Genomic DNA, 17,052 nt, shown 5'->3' with positions numbered 1-17,052 from the left:
GGTGATCTGGGGAAAGCAGGGAGATCCCTGTGATGTTTATGCTGCGTAAACGCAGCCCTGACTGATGTCTTGGTAGGGTCATCCCGACAACTGGATGGCCCACTCCATGACCCGAGAGTGGGCCACCAAAAATGCCATCCCATTTATTTAAATGAAATGAAAATCCCAAGTGCTAATAGCAATAACACGCGATCCGGCAGGCTGGATCGGTAGTAACGGTATTGGAGCCCATCGTTATGGCCCAAGTGCAGCCCCCAGGTGCTACCAAACGATCCGGCCCACCAGATCGGGTCTTATTGTTATAATACTGTTGAATCACTCAAAGGCCTTTAACATGGGGGACTATGCACCGTTGATGAGCGCTTTGGCTTGCTGGACCAGGTCGCTGCAGCCTCCTGGCACGGTTCTGTTCCTTTCTTTCCAATAGGAAACACAAGCAGAAACACAAACTGGCCACGTGTCCTTCCAATTCCGCGCCTGATTCTGAGGGGAAATGTCACTATCGAACAATGTGACTCTTTTCCAAAATGCGGGTCATTTTGAACTTTAATGAAATTGTCTGCCAGTCACGCTGCCCTTTACATGCACGAGATCGGAGCCATCCTTTCTTGCGGGCGGCCATGGCAACCGAAGAACAAGAGCTGCCTTACTTATAGCTCAATTCAGTTCACGGTGCAGTATGGTCTCGCATATTGTGCTCAAGGAGACACTGTTGGGAAGTGTGGCACCCTATAGGGTAGCGAACACTCGTGAAAACGGCGCTGAGGGGTGGAGGCTCGCTGCAGAGGAAATGCAAAAGACAAAGCCTGCTTCCCTTGTTAAAGATGTGCCAGTAGGTGAAACAAGGACAAGGTGCATTTCCTCCAAATGAGGACGTTCATGCCTGAAGGGCCGGTGTGTAAATTGATAATTAGGGGCTAAGAGCACATCCGCTACTTTCCAGGGCACAGCTGTTGCAATCACACGGGGCCTGCCATTGTCTGCGAACAGTTGATTAGAAGTTGCCTCTAGCGTCCAAAACATATAGGGTAATTCGTTCGAAGCAGATATGCTTTAACCTGGGACGCAAGTGTACTTGCCATATCACCAAAGGTGGCATTTCCTGTGGATAGTTGTTTATCATAGCACAGCGGTGGCAAGCATCTGTCCAATACAGCCCTGTAATTCCTGATAATGCCCAAAATAACAAAGCGACCAAAAGTAACTGCCGTGGACCGGTGTCCAGTCATTTGGTCGACTACAAACTGGTCGACTGCAATTTGGTCGACGTCATTTGGTCGAAAACCAAATGGTCGAATTTTTTTTTTTTATTTATATATGTGTTTTGTGGGTTTTCGTTTTTAAAAAAAAAAAGAAAGAAAAAAAGTGGGTTGGAGGGGGGACCCCGGGGGATCCCCCCAAAAAAAAAAAAAAAAAAAAAGGGGTAAAAAAAAAAAAAATTCGACCATTTGGTTTTCGACCAAATTGATTCGACCAGTTGTCCAGTCGACCAATTGTTTTCGACCAAATGACTGGCAACCCCGTGGACCATCAGCTGCTGCTTGCATGCAGGGCTGTCCTTAGGGCAGGGCGGGCCGGGCGATCGCCCGGTGCGCCATGCAGAGCCCAGGGCACCATTAACCCCCTACCACGCCAGCTCGGTGGAGTCTCAATAGTGTATAATATGGGCAAAGCATGAGATCATCAAGCTGCACAGGCTCAATACAGACTCAATATTGTATAATACAGGCAGAGCATGAGATCATCAAGCTGTGCATGCTCAATAAAGACTCAGAGATCATCAAGCTGCTGAGGCTCAATACAGACTCAATAGTGTATAATACGGGCAGAGCATGAGATCATCAAGCTGCACAGGCTCAATACAGACTCAATAGTGTATAATACGGGAAGAGGATGAGATGATCAAGCTGTGCATGCTCAATAAAAACTCAGAGATCATCAAACTGCTCAGACTCAATACAGACTCAATAGTCTATAATACGGGCAGAGCATGAGATCATCAAGCTGCAGGCTCAATACAGACTCAGAGATCATCAAGCTGCTCAGACTCAATACAGACTCAATAGTTTATAATACGGGAAGAGGATCAGATCATCAAGCTGTGCATGCTCAATAAAGACTCAGAGATCATCAAGTTGCTCAGACTCAATACAGACTCAATAGTGTATAATACGGGCAGAGCATGAGATCATCAAGCTGCAGGCTCAATACAGACTCAATACTGTATAATACAGGCAAAGGATGAGATAATCAAGCTGTGCAGGCTCAATACAGACGCAATAGTGTATAATAGGAGCAGAGGATGAGATCATCAAGCTGTACAGGCTCAATACAGACTCAATAGTTTATCTGCCGGACCTCTTAATGGCAGATCTGCACTCAAACAGTAACATCAGTGCAGCGGCTCCACAATTGGTGATGATTGTATCGTTTCTGTATATTTGCACGGCAGATTCCTTTTAAGGGCCATCAGTAATGGCAGCCAGTCTTGCCCAGACAGCGTTTTCTGAATTAGCTAATGCTGTACTCAATGGTATGTTGCAACGCACGCATCAATCCATTTCTACACGCATCTGTGGAATAACTAAGGGTGATGCCAGGGTTACCTGCAATTGCTGCCCTTAACAACGTCAATGGAGGCGTGCATAGAATGCATGTGTGTTTGGTGCCACCTCCCAAAAGGGAGAAGATATTCTGCGACTGAAATGGGTGGATAATCTATTAAAAAAGAAAAACAATATATGTATTACCCATTGCTACACCAATTTCCCTGGCTCAGCACACACTGCTTAAAGCGGTTGGATGGAGAAATATAGTTTAAGGAATATGTGTGGGGTTGGTGGTGGAGCGGGTGGGAGTTACGGAGAAGGGGGGGGGTTGCATTGGGTCTACCCTTGCATTTTGCAGTAAAACACAATTGGCGGCAAAAAAAGCTGCAATAAAAACATATGCAGTGAAAAGACATAGAACCCAGGAGAAGGGCAGTGTATGACATTTGCAATTACAGGCAACTAACTTCTGGCAGAGATGACTAGTACTGCATTGTTATATGTTAGAAGTGTTTGTGTTGGATGTGGGATGATATGCGGTTTGCTATGTCAATGGACATGCGGTTATTGACATGAGAACCAAATTTGTTGTATGGCTGATTAAACTACTATTTGGACACTGTGCTAGAAGATGGAGGGATCAGCTTGTATATATGCACGTGTATCCCTATACTAAATGATTGCAGGTGAGACCTATGCCACTACTTGCTAGACAGTACAGTGCATTACATGTATATATGACAATTATTACATTCTTAATGGTATATAACAACGCAAGTTAACCTTGATAACATTACTTGTTAAACGTTTTGATGCTTGTAAAATTGTATCATACAGAGGGGGCCTTGGTTATATGTGCAGCTATGTAGCAAGATTATGCATTATAAATCGGATTAGCTGTAGAAATGATGTTACATTAGGGGTTGCATACCAGAGAAGACTTTAGGAAACTATGCGTTTCTACAGAACATAGATACATGAGGTGCCTTAAGTGCATGTAAGGTTATGCAGTATATGTGTGAAAGGGCAGTCTAATTTGGGCCGACCGGCACCGTGATAAAGTTGAGACTGGGCCCCCGGTTCCATGTGGGTAGGATGAGTGGGAATTACTTGATGTTGCTCCACTCCCACTCATTGACAGCAGCTCCTCATCGGTTTCCCTGTGCCCCTTCATTGGCATGCCCAACACCACAATCCCGCCTCCTTAGCTATCTTCGTCTCTCCTCGCATGCATTATAAAATGGCAGAACCGAGTCCTCTTGACATCCTAGCCCCCACCTAGACCAATGCCCCCACTCCACTATAACCCACAGGTCCACCTCACCAGTCTTGCAAATGCCTGAAAGTTTACTTATGTTTTCTCTACAATCTGGAGCCTCTTTCATCAGAGAGCTTTCTGTATGAAGCAGGTGTTCTGTTTTCTGAAAGTGAAACTAGCATACCCTGCAGTTCACCTTTCTCCAGAGAGCTAATGCAAGCACTAAACCTTGCATTGCTTTAGAAATTGTCCTGTTAAACAATCTGCTGCGAGGGTTCAACAGTTCCTTAATTTGCAAGACTAAGATGTTTAGGAACAGGTCTAATGATATAGTATTTAAGACAGAGTCTGTGATGTGTTTAGCCATATCTAATGGTTCTGTGGGAGGTACTTCGTCTTGCTTTGTTAGGGTGAAGTTGAATACATTGTCCTTTGGAAAATCTCTATACGGTCAAAAGCATTATTCTGAACCTTAAAACATGACAGGCCCATGAAACTGAACCTTGGTTAGAAATAATTTTCTGGAGCTTGCGTTTCTTGGCAATTTATAATTCCTGGACCTTAGATGAACACTCAAAACAGAAGAGAGGAGTGGTAGTAATATCAGCAATACTGAAATGCCCCTCTGGAGGTACAGTGGAAATAGGACTTGGGTCAAAGTCCTCAGATAATTGAATCAGAGTATCATATTTCTTGAACGATATCTCCTGTGAATCTCCTTATTGTCTCCGGTGATATTCATACCAAAGAATGCCTGTCTGTCTTTTCATTCCTCTTTAAATAGTTTTTAGGTGTGGACAGTACCTCGTGCACCACTCAGTGAACTGCTGGTACATAAGCAGAAGTAGCAGGACCTTGAAGGGAGCCAGGCTTAACCTCTGTTCGAGAGGGTCCTCGCGGTACCAAGATAGCATTCTTCTTTTGGGCAGATTTGGTGTAAGACTACAACCCGGGCCTCAAGTCAGCCTGTATGTTACAGAAACAAAGCTCTAGAGCTTCTTCCCCATGCCATGTATAAATAGGCCATCCAGTATCCAGGTACAGGTGATTCTGGTCCCTTTCCCACAGGGTTTTCTTGAATTTTAACACCCGGACCTCCTAGCCCTTTCTGAACAAAGGATGCTTACGAATGAAGTCAGCTGATGGAACCCCATCCTGAACGGACGAATGGAGACCACAAAACTAGGGGTGCAGCCTTCACCCCATTACTGACAGGCGATGATGAAGCATGCACATTGTGAGACATGGCTCCCCTGATGCCCACATCAGCAGACTTACATTGCTTTTGCAAATTCCAGTGATGCTTTTGCTACCTAGCGCCCCCATGGACCTGGAAAATAGGCTGTTTCTTTATCACTGTAAGATAATCCCTGGCACAGGGCACATAAATTCCCAGAATAGTGTATTACAAGGCATGGATGTAGGAAATGGGGGGGTGGCGGAAGGGGGGATAGACCCCGCCACAATTCTAAGCAATATGATGTATCCCCCCCAGAATCTGGACCAAATTAAAAGAAAGGCTGTTTATTTTTCCAATTGGGTAAGCATGGCCTTCTGTTTAGAAACCTGCCCTTTTTTCTTAAGTGCTAGCAATGTAAACAGACCCATCTTTCCTTCCTTAAAATTTCCCATTAAGGTCACTGCTCTGTGGAGAAGTGGGTGAGTGGGCGCATAGCTGGATGCTGTCACACCCTCTCCTATCTTCGTGTCAAAGGCTGGAGGGCAAATCTGAGAAAAGCAGTCTTCAGAGCATGTTTTCAAAGATAGAGAAAAGTTTTTAATGTTAAGCCCACAGAGTCACTAACGAATATCTTCTTTGGATGATTCGAGTTTAAAAGAAGTTAATATTCAAATAGAATGGCTGTAATTTAGTAATGTATTAAAAGCAAATAAAAGACATTTAATCCCTCCTCACTCCTATCGCATCCACTGATCTGTGATAAAAGCACAGGTGTGTGCAAATGATTTCAGATTGACCAGCCCCCAATTCCTCTGCAAATCACAACCAAGGTACAAAATGAAAGAAGAGATAAAAGACAGATGCTTGAGTAAAACATCATTCACCACCTGAACAAGAAGAGTCTTGGCTGAGCTGCAGTTGCCAAACCAGGACCCGAAATAGCTCTTCAGTCCCCAGCCCTCAAAACGATATTTCATGGTCCCATTTCAGACTGGAACTACGTGCTTGCCCCTGGAGAAAAGCTAGTGCCTGTTGACTTTGCCACTCACCCCAAAGCAGGGATGGTGTCAGAGCCCTTACATTATTTCAGTTGAAATGTGCTATGGAGCTTTGGGGGTTCCATGTAATAATGTCCCGCAAAAATATTGCATGCAAAAAAATCGCTGAAAAATGGCCATTTTGTGTGGGCACAGTATTACATGGAACATGCGGGGGACACCCCCACAACCCCAAAACCTTTTTTTTTCTTCATGGGGAGCGGGGGACACCCCCGCAACCCCAGCTGCCCCTGTCCCCATATATCTGGTCACCCAAATAATATCGCTACGACTTTTTTCTGGCGATATTATTTACGGCAACCATAAATATGGGGATAATATTACCTGATACCGCTTTGAGGGCCAGGAGCAGTTCCCCTGGTTCAACGTCTTATGAAACAGAAACAGAACCATTTAATTTGGGACATCAAATGAATGTTCTTAGCATCTTGCTGCCTTTTTATTGAGAATTTCCCATCATTAGAATCCTGCTGCCAAAGAGCAATTAATAGCTTTTCATGGGGTATTTACTGTTCCAGCCCCCTGCTGGCTGCCTTTACCATGATCATATACAAATATTACCCACCTCACTGCATTCTTTTAACTTTATTATAATTTGAAAACCCCACTTATGCCTCTGGATTTACCAGTTGTAAAACAAAGGGGCTCCCAAACATCATCTCCACCAGCCTTTATACATCTTCAGCCGGCCCTGCCCCAGTGCCACCTGCCAGACTGAACCAAATTCTACAAAACCCTGCTGTGCTACTTTGCTCAAGCTGTGCTTGTGCAATTCTGCTGGACATTTACTACATTTACATGACGTAGGTGGTTAAGTAGCTTAGTGCTTTGATACACTGACTGCATCTCATCCCATCAGAGGCAACTAAGACTTTCATCCTACTGAAACTGTCTTTGCCTGGGTCTTAGAAAAAATGTTTGATTACAAGAGTGTTAAGAATCTGTTTGTGTCAGGAAACAAAAAAAACAACACAATGTTTTGAATATACATACTTTTATTTTGAATTTTTGCTAAAAGTTGGCACAACAAAACTTCTTCAAAAGTGTGAGAAAGACTTTTCTTTTCGATTTATTAGGTACATTGAAAGGCATGGTGTTCTGAGATGTGTTCACCATGAAGGACTTCCTTTAATTACAAAGCATGAGCAGGTACATTTGCCCAAGTGTGCTTTGTCAATAAACATGCCAGAACTGACCAGGGAGATCATAGCATTGCACATTCACAAACACCAACACCAGCTAACACAAGCCCCTAGCCACGTACACAAAAACACCTGCCCAGCTCTGTGCATACACCAACTCACTGTGCTGCAAATACACCCTACTCCATGGCACACCTGCACCACCTAGCACTGTTCATACACTCCTCTTCACTGCACTGCACACTCTACTGCAAAGCACAGTTCATGCACACCATCCAACTGCACTGCACACATGCATCCAGCACCAACACTGCTCTACACTCGCATCATCCAAACAATGCATGAGTGTACACAGCCCCAAACCTGCTCTTCACACACTTCCTCCGCCCTTCACTTACACCATCCACAAACTGCATGCAGTCCTACAGCCCCAAAACATCTCTGTATGCACTGACACACTGATCCGGCACTCACATACAGGCTCTTTCACTGCACACATGCTCAAACTGCCCACATTATTGCACTGTACACACAAATCAACCTCAACACCACACATTGTCCCAGCACTTTATTGTAGTGTACAAAGACACACTAATCCCAGCACTGTGCACACACTGCCCCATCACTTCACACACATACTGCCCCAACACTGCACACACAAACGCTCCCAGCATTGATTGCACACACAGCACTCCTTCAACATGGCCTCTGCACTAACTGGCAAGCATACACCACCAGCCCAGCACTGCACATGCACACACACACCCAAATCCCCTCACCACCCTACATGATATGTCATTAAGGGCTAACAGACAAACTGAAGTCTGTGCTAACAGTGCTGGTTGTCATAATGGTATTTTGCAAATAATGGAATTTGGCCTCACCGTGCTACTTTAGTACATTTAAAGCCACCATGGCTTTTGACAACTTGGCATATTAGTATCTGGCCTTTTGGTGCAAGGTGGGCATAATGGAAGCTGCCATTGATGTCCAAGTTGGGTGTAATGGAATCTTTCACTACTATGCTATCTAGACATTAGGCATCAGGGAACCTGACACTGCCTCCTAATTGCAGTCATTGAGATTAGCACTGTTATACTAATTGTGTATATCCTTGACAATGGTGTGGGGACCTGGGTATTGAATAGTAATGGTGTCAGAACCTGGTTTATTGAAGGCAGTACCTGGTAATGGCATGAATATCTTGAACTTCGATAAAAAAAAACCTTGAAATGGTGAGTGCCAGGGATTTCGATGTTGTTACCTGCTATAGGGTAGCAAGATATGGTGCATGGTGTGAGTACCAGAGCAAGTCAAGACAATACCTGACAAAGTGTGGTACTCTATGGGCTCATGACGGAAATATCTGGTAATTAGCATCAGTGCCTAGATGTATGATGTCAATGCCTATAAAGTGCTTAAAGATTATCCAAAACTGTTGGCTTCATCAAAACCTGTTCTAAGTGGTGTCTAAAGTGTTACAACTGGCATAGTCATAGGCAAATGAGTAATTGGATCTGACAACCTTTATTGTGTTCATTATAAAACATTGGGTTCTTCTTTCATGCTTCATGTCAGTGCGTTAGCCTTTAAACACAGGACCAGGTTTTGAACCTGTGCTGTTCTGTGTTGTCTTCCTACCAAAACAGCATGTTGCCCCTTCGCTATCTACGACTCTTCTCACTCTCTCAAATGCTCCTCTACCAAATCCTCTTCTTTTACCACCACTCTCACTCTAATTTGTTAACAACTCTCCTCCTGTCTACTCCCTTCTTTCACTCTCCCCTACCCCCACCTTCCATTCTCTTCCATTCCAATCTTCCACCAACCTTTGAGAGGCTTCTAAAAGTATTCTTAAATACCCATAAATTAAATATTTCCTTTTCTATGGACAATTAATAACCTTATCCAGCATCAAGTGTTCATCAAGGTCAGAACTGGTAGACATTGTTTGGAAGGATCCTTCCCATTGAAAGAGTTGTCTTTGCACAGGTGAATCCACTCCAGATCCTAAATGTTCCAGCTTTTTCCTGCGAGGATGATAGAAACTTCAGTGCTTTCTAATGACTGCAAACCTTGTTACATTCACTAATGTCTCAGCAAACAATGACTCATGTTGCTGTGTGCAATATACATAAAGAAAATATGGATCTTGAAGAAATATGAGCAATAGCAAAATAATTTGTCATGCTTACTGAATGCCACTAAAAAAGTGACACATTTTCATGATCCTCACTAAATATGAAATAATAGGCCCTTTTTACTATGTGTCTATTCTTCCAAAGAGAGATGTTGAAGGAGAAGGCAAACAACAGTCAAGGAGATGGGGCTGATAGGTCAAGCTGTAATTTCATGTTTAACCTATTGTATGTATTTTATATAATTGTATTTCAGACTTATGTGTCTTTATACCCTTGTAAATGATCCACTGTGTGTTATAACCGAAAGGGAAACCCAAGGCTAAGGGAGTCAGAAAATCATAAAGATGGAAAGAGAATATTCCCACAAAACTTACCTACCACTGAGGTGGAAGTAGTTGGCCAAGCACCTGAACCTGGCAAGGCAGAGGTGCTGCCTGAAATCCTCAACCTGCATGACCATAATGAACTCCAAAGTTTATTGGTTGAAGGTGGTCCTGATAGGGAAGAGTTTAGTAAGTACCAACGTGAGTGCCCATCTTTGGAAGACCTTAGGAGACAGGTCTGATCCCAGCTTGAAGGTGAATCCTTTGGAAGTATAGGATTTATTGGGAAGGTGGGCTCCTGTACAGTGAGCCCAGAGTCTACTGAAGGAGTCCTCTTCAAGTAACACCCTTCATCCTGCAACTGGTGCATTAAGTACCCCTTGCTGGTCACCCTGGGATCAAGAGAACCATGCACGTCTATTGGACCAAGATGGGGGTGCAAGTAGAAAGTCATTGCAGGATTTGTGCCACAGGGTCAATCAGGTATATGTATAGTCTGTGCCTCATGGTATGGGGGCAGCAACGGATATACAGATTCGATCAGATATGTGCATAGTCTGGCAAAGCCACGCCTCATGGTACGGGGGCTACATCAAATATACAAGGTAAATCAGTTATGGGCATAGTCTGTCAAAACCACACCTCGTGGTACAGGAGGCTACATCAAATATACAGGTATAGTCACAGTTAGGTGCAATACAAGATCAGCATAGTCTGCAAATAGGTATGAATGATAGTTACTGTTATGGTAAAATACAAAAGCAGCACAGGGCTGGATAAGTCGAAAACGGTAGTTAAAGTTAGGCAAAATACAAAAGCAGTGCAGCAATGGATGATAAGTCGAAAACGGTAGTTACAGTTAGGCAAAATACAAAAGAGCACAGGGCTGGATGATAAGTCACAGATGGTGGTTGTGGATGGGTTAGTATGCAACATTGCTCACGAGGCTGAGAGGGTAGAGAAGGGGTGGTCAGCAGGGTACACACGCTGTGCTTGATTAAAGCAACATCCAAGTACAGCGCAGGTGGCTCAGATGCACAGTTCAGGGTCACAATAAGGTAAGATAGTCATGTTAAGTCGATTGACAGATAACGAGTATTGTGTGTGGGCAGCATGTCACATCTGTTGCAGCCTGAGGCTATGGTTTATTATCGCGATTAAAGTTCTCAATATTTTATACATAACAATACCACTGTCAAAACTGGTCAAGGGGTCTGCTAGTGTTCCAAAAATGGACAGTGGACATGGCTGAAGGCCGTGCCTGCCGGACATGGCCAAAGGCCATGGCTATTGGTCTGGTACTGTTGAAAAATGGATAGTGAGCAAGGCCAACATATATATTGCAAAAACACAGACTAGTTTGTGGTTCAGGTTATTGTTTACGGATAGGTGAGATGTGTAATTAATAAGCAGATCAGCACACATCACAGTCTTAATGCTGCCTGTGAATGTTCGTGACAGCATCAGTGGTGTATGCATGTGCATGGTGTGAGGATGGGTTTGCTTTGAGCTCCTCTCACTCATGTGTTATTTCCAGCCTGCTGAGTGAGCTTCCATCAGTAGTATCTTGTTAGTGCTTTGGGATCATAGGACTCTGAACATGCCCCAGAAGTGGCATGCCATGCAACAAAAATCAAACTATGTGGGTTCCTTACAACGTTCCCACCCTAGTGCTATAAGACACCGGCCGTGTGGCTTGTTCCACCAATCTATTGTCAGTGATATAAGGCTCCAAAGTAGTTTTTGTAGCAATAGTTCCAAAGGTACATTTAAAAAATAAATGATTCTGGATTATTTGATTGTTGAATCTAAAATTGATTTTCCCAATTGTACAGCAGTACAGCAGTGCAGAAACATATCTCTGTACTTTTTTCCTCATTTGGAGGGACCTCATTCAAATATTGATGTTTACCTTTTTTTCATAAAAGACAATCAATTATTGTGACCCTCTATAAAACATTCTTCAAGTCCAAAACATCAGTTGAACAACATAACAATATCAAAACCCCTCACTACAACTACATTTAGATCTTAAAGAAGATTTCAAGAACTGTGTTTCCTTGAAATCCCTGTTGTTAGATTTCAAATGTTTTACGCTTCAGCACTTAGCCCTATGGCAGTTTGGATTGCGTCTGTAGCAAAGTCCCCAAGGTATCCCCTGTCTCCCCCAGATTTCGAGTGTCTCCTACGCCCCTGTTCCAAGGCACCAAACATAGGCATGATGGGGGTCTGTCATCGAGAAATCCATCCTGAACAGGATGCATTGCTTTATAATAGTAATATAAGGTCTGCGGGAAAAGGGCGGCACCCCCTGTAGGTTAACCAACTCCAAAACATAGTGACAATATAGGTCTGCCTCAAAAGAGGTGCATTCATGAGGTGGAGGCTCAATCCGACCTTCTTCTTGGGCAGTGCAAAAAGGAACTCTGTGTGGCAGTTAATAACTCATGCTTTTATTGCGCAGTTCTGGCATATGGAGGTACACATGTATGTGTTGTATCTAGCAGTCAACCAAATGCATTTTAAAGTGACAGTCTCCTTTAATCAGCTTTTCCTGCTCTGCCTCTGGATTTAGACTGTCCAGTCCAGTTGGGAAGGAGCGAAACTATTCTTATTTTCTATAGTCAACTATATGCAGACAATGAAAATATCACCACTCTCTCACACCTACTACTCGTCCCCTAGCGTGACCACCTTAGCGTCCCCCCTCACAATATTCATCAAAGCTACACTACCATCAAAAAGCATCAATGCCCTGAAGTCCATAATGCCATGTAAGTACTTCAATTAGACCTGCTCTCGGAGAAACTAGGTTCCTCCAAACCCCACCCATCAGGACAACAACCAGAATTATAAACCAAATAAAGCACCCCACAAAAGTCACACATGGAGATCAAAAACTCATGACACACCAGCCCTCAAAAAGCTTTTCAAATGCTCATAAAAGAACCAAGCACGTAAAGGATTCACTCCCGTACAGACCAAGCATAAGACGAAAGGAGGAGCAGGCAGAGGGAGATACCAAATTACAAAATGCAGTACTACTGACAACTGTGGATGTAAAGAGCAGAACAGATAACACATAAAGAAAGCTTACTATGCACAATACATAGCGTCTACCCAACAGGACCAGAAATAGATGTTCAAGATTATCAATACATGTAAACACTTCAGCCAGATGCACCGCCCTGGCCCCTACCCTGCAACTATGTGACTCTATCTCAGCACACTTCGACTAGAAAAGGGTGGTTCAACTTCAGCCCTCTGTGGCTGGTGATATGTTGAATTTTCAGGATACCCCTTATTAATATTCATGAGATAAATATGCATATAATGATTCCCAATGTATGCACATTTTTTCCATGAATATTAATGAGGGTTATCCTGAAAACCCATCAGGATTCCAGTCCCCGAGGCCTGGAGTTGGATAACCCTGGACTAGAACAGTCGACAGCTTCGATATTACCAAAATAAGAAAGTCCAAACAACAATGTCGAAGAGCCTAAACCAGATCAGGAACACAGTAACTCGGTGACTTGTGCTGATTTGTAATGCAATAATTCACCACTATAGTTACTGCAAGCAATCCAGCAATGCCACCAGAAGAGCCATGCCAATTCCCAACATCTGCACAGCCATCATCTAATAAAGGGACGCCATTGGACATGCGGCCTACACACCTCTGTGCTATCTGTGCTATCCCGTTGCTGGATAGAGGGAAACTTCACTGTTAATAGTGAAATGTGAAGCACATCGTGTTTGCCATAGCTTTTCTCTCAAGCTTATTCAGATCGTGTTTTATTCTTTAAGAATGTATCAACTTTTGAAGTTATGGGTAGTTCTGGTATTTTGTTGGAAGTTCTGAAACTCGAGCTTCTTGAGAACAAGACTCTAGAACTTCCCGGAATTAATTGTTCTCTAAGTATTGAAACGTATTATTAGGGCCGGAAGAAGCACATGATAAAAGCAGTATATTGAAAGTGTGCATTCGTTTGAAACAGGTGTTGCCTGTGCTAGCACTTTTGAATTGTTATTTAAGTAATTCACTACTCGTGCCTTTTTTTAAATTGCTAAGCAGTGATTTACCGACCAATTCAGCCTACCAGGATTGCTATCTAATGGCACACGTTCACCATGTGTGTACAATTTGGATTTTTAGAATATTGACAAAGGGATTCGATGTATTCCTTGGGAAGGTAAACTTGTTCTATGTCTTCTTTCTGTGTTTGTACTATCTGAAAATCTGTAATATGATATATACATTTCCTTAAAACATATTTAGATTTGGTGTTATCTTATTTACAGGGCTACATATCTTTCTGGTTTCATAATACAACAACCTGGACTCACCCCTTTAGTCCAGCTTCTTCTCAACTCAACTCAACAAGGCATTCACGGCAGCTTAATTTAAGCATCTAATTTCCAGCACTGCCTATATAGCAAACACTTGTATCAACGCTGGGATCAAATCGAAACCATCAACTTCTCACACGAATCTGTTTGAGAGCAATTGCAGGCATGGAATTCACACTCGCTGCCATTTGGAAGATGCGAAAAATGTACGCTGTTAGTTTCGAATTTCATTTTTCAGGCTCCTTTTGACAACTTGCGTCGGCCCCTAAAACATTTGCAGATTTTTATTTTTGTTTCTATGCTTTCATTTTGCTGTCAGGGAGACAGCATCTGAAGTGCCAATGCAGCTGCAACACGTTTTGATTGGGCTGCTCTTAATAGTGAACCCAGATCACCCCATTGTGTCCCTGGTCGAGTTCTCTCACTGATAAAGTGTCTTGGGGAGTAAGGTGGTGGCAGTTGTAATTTTTATTTTTGGATACACCAATCAGTAGCCTTTTTACTGAAATGGAAGCCGTTAGTTGTACTTGGTGTCAAATATCTATGAACGATTTAAAAAGTCCTATATCATGGCCATTTTGTTTTGTTGTATTACATTGTTGGTGGGGACTATGAGGAACAGCCAAAATGTCAATTCTGCACACACATGCTCTTTGCAGAGCCCACAAAGACGCTTGGATGTAATTGATATCTGGTTTAAAATGGTTGTGGAATTCCTAGATATCCCTGTCTACTTCTGTGTGTGTGCCTGAGAGATTGGCGTTTGGCTGGCCAATCTTGATATGGGGGCCACCAAAAGCCTTTAAAAGTTAAGGGCTATGGATTGGTGGGTATGGCCAAACATATGCACCTATATATGGGAGACCAAGGTTAATTCAGTGAGATTCTCAATCTGAAAGGTGCCAATAAGATGATGGAGTGATAGGGTGCTCCTCAGGATACTGGTGATGGATAGGCTGTTTCACCCACAATCCCCCTGTTGGTTAAATTATGCCTCCTTGTGCTGTTAGATCCTGACCTGTGTGTGTATGTGTGTTTGGAAAGTTGAAGCCTGCCTGTGCTTTCACTAAACCACACTCTTGGACCTTACTCCATTCTGAGAGGGGATAGTGAGAGAACTGTCAGTATGAATATGTGTTTCACATTGGCATGCATTTATATATGGGCACATTGTGTGGAATTTGACTATCTGCACGGGGAGTGTGTGTTCGCCTGGGCTTTTTTTGAATTTTTGGCAATAAAAATGAATGATGGGAGATCAACCTCCGAAACTGAGTGAGGCCATTCCACACACATTTTCCCTGCTCACCGCACAAAATGCATAGTCTCATGTACTCTGGGAGGACACAGCCTACAGGCGCCGTTCAGCTGGAATGTGACAGCCATTGGTACATCAAAGCATCTAAAAAAGGGGGAAGGCACTCCTTCCTCCGGCCATGGGAATCCTAATTAATATATCAAAGGCCCCATGGATCAGCCTCCCTATTGTCTAGTTCAGCTGGAGGCAGTGCATACTAATGAGAAATAATGAAGGCAAGTCTGTGAAGGGGCATGGTCGCAGGAGGGAAAAAAGGACGGCAAAACTAACACCTCTTTGGTATGCAATGTGTCAACTTGAAGCTAGTTCCCTACCCTCTGTATGAAAGGCAGTGAATGGCATGTCTGGGTCGACTAATTACTGTAGGCAACCCCTGCAGAACAGACCTCTTTGAGAGAGAGAAATATGTGATTTAAGGTAGACTGGAAGTCTGCTCTCATCACAAACTTCAACAGTCACAGAGGGCTCAGTTAACCAGAGAGACACTTTGATCTACAACAGACAGGAAGACGGGAGGGACTTAGGAGTATATGTTGTCACTCCTTACCTTTCCTGTTGCAGAGCTCTCTCCTTCTGACTTCGCACATAACAGTAGATTGTTGGTGGGGACTGAGGATTGGTTCATTAAGGTAGGCTTAGCCTGCACCAATCACTGGGGCCCATTTGGCTTTAAAAGAGGAATGAACTTCTCACTTAGCAGATCATCTGATGACTTTGAAAGGAGTAATAAGAGGTTTTACATTTGGACCCTGGATGAAGGTATAGTCTAACTTACGTCTTCCGCCAGCGACGGAAGTCCAGGATTTCCAAGTGGGAAGCAAAATCCCTCCCTTAAGCATCTCTGAGGGATTCAACAGAGATACTGGACTCAGAGGACCCATCCATCAGCTCCAGAACCGGTACTCTGCATGCCCTGCTAGGTTCTGCCAGCAAGCTTCCTATGTGGGAAGTGCCAGAGAGTCTTTGAACAAAGGAGAAGGCATCTGCCTGCAAACACTCTCCTCAGATTTGCACAGTCTGCCTTGAAAGGACGCCACAAGCCCTGCAAAGAAGCTAGAAGGAGTGCTGCGCACAAGCAGCAACCAGTGTCCAACTTTTAAGGACATTTTGGAGGCAGTCGAGCCCTCGAACCGTGATCGACTGCACCACTGACTGTTGTCATGCTGTAGTCACTAAAGCCATCCGAGACGCCTCGACCAGCGTTCCAGATCCATCAACCAGCACAGAGACAATTCTGGACCCCATGCCACCATGTAGAGCAGCCTGCAGCCATCTGTCTAGCCTTGATTGCCCCCTGATACCCATAGCTGTCTCTGGTCTTGAACTCTGTCGCAGGAGCTGTAAAATGTCCTGGAACCGACTCGACACTGTTGCGCATCAAGATCATCTCAAGCACAAGGTACATTGTAGTCTGTCCCCTGGACCTTCTCCGAAGGCCCCTAGTGACATTTATGACCCCTTTCTCCCTTGGTGCTGAATCCAAATACCCTTGAACAGTTAAGACTGATTGCTTTACCGACTACCCTTGTGTCAGTATCCAGAGTGATTCCCTTTTCTTTGTGAAACTTTCTGACCTCTGTGTTCCTTTACAGTGTCGGTTCGTGTTTTGTAGTGTGCTAGAACTGTCTTTGTAATAATAAAGTACATATTTTTATACAACTTTGACTGAACAGTCCCTTTTATCATTGGGTAATTGTATCTTTGCTGTGTTGCAACTAACCAACAATCCA

Source organism: Ambystoma mexicanum, chromosome 2p (genome assembly GCF_040938575.1).
Source record: "Ambystoma mexicanum isolate Mex_15411 chromosome 2p, UKY_AmexF1_1, whole genome shotgun sequence".
NCBI classification, from domain to species: Eukaryota; Metazoa; Chordata; class Amphibia; order Caudata; family Ambystomatidae; genus Ambystoma; species Ambystoma mexicanum.
The sequence above is the reverse complement of the archived record's forward strand: the minus strand, read 5'-3'. Positions refer to the sequence as shown.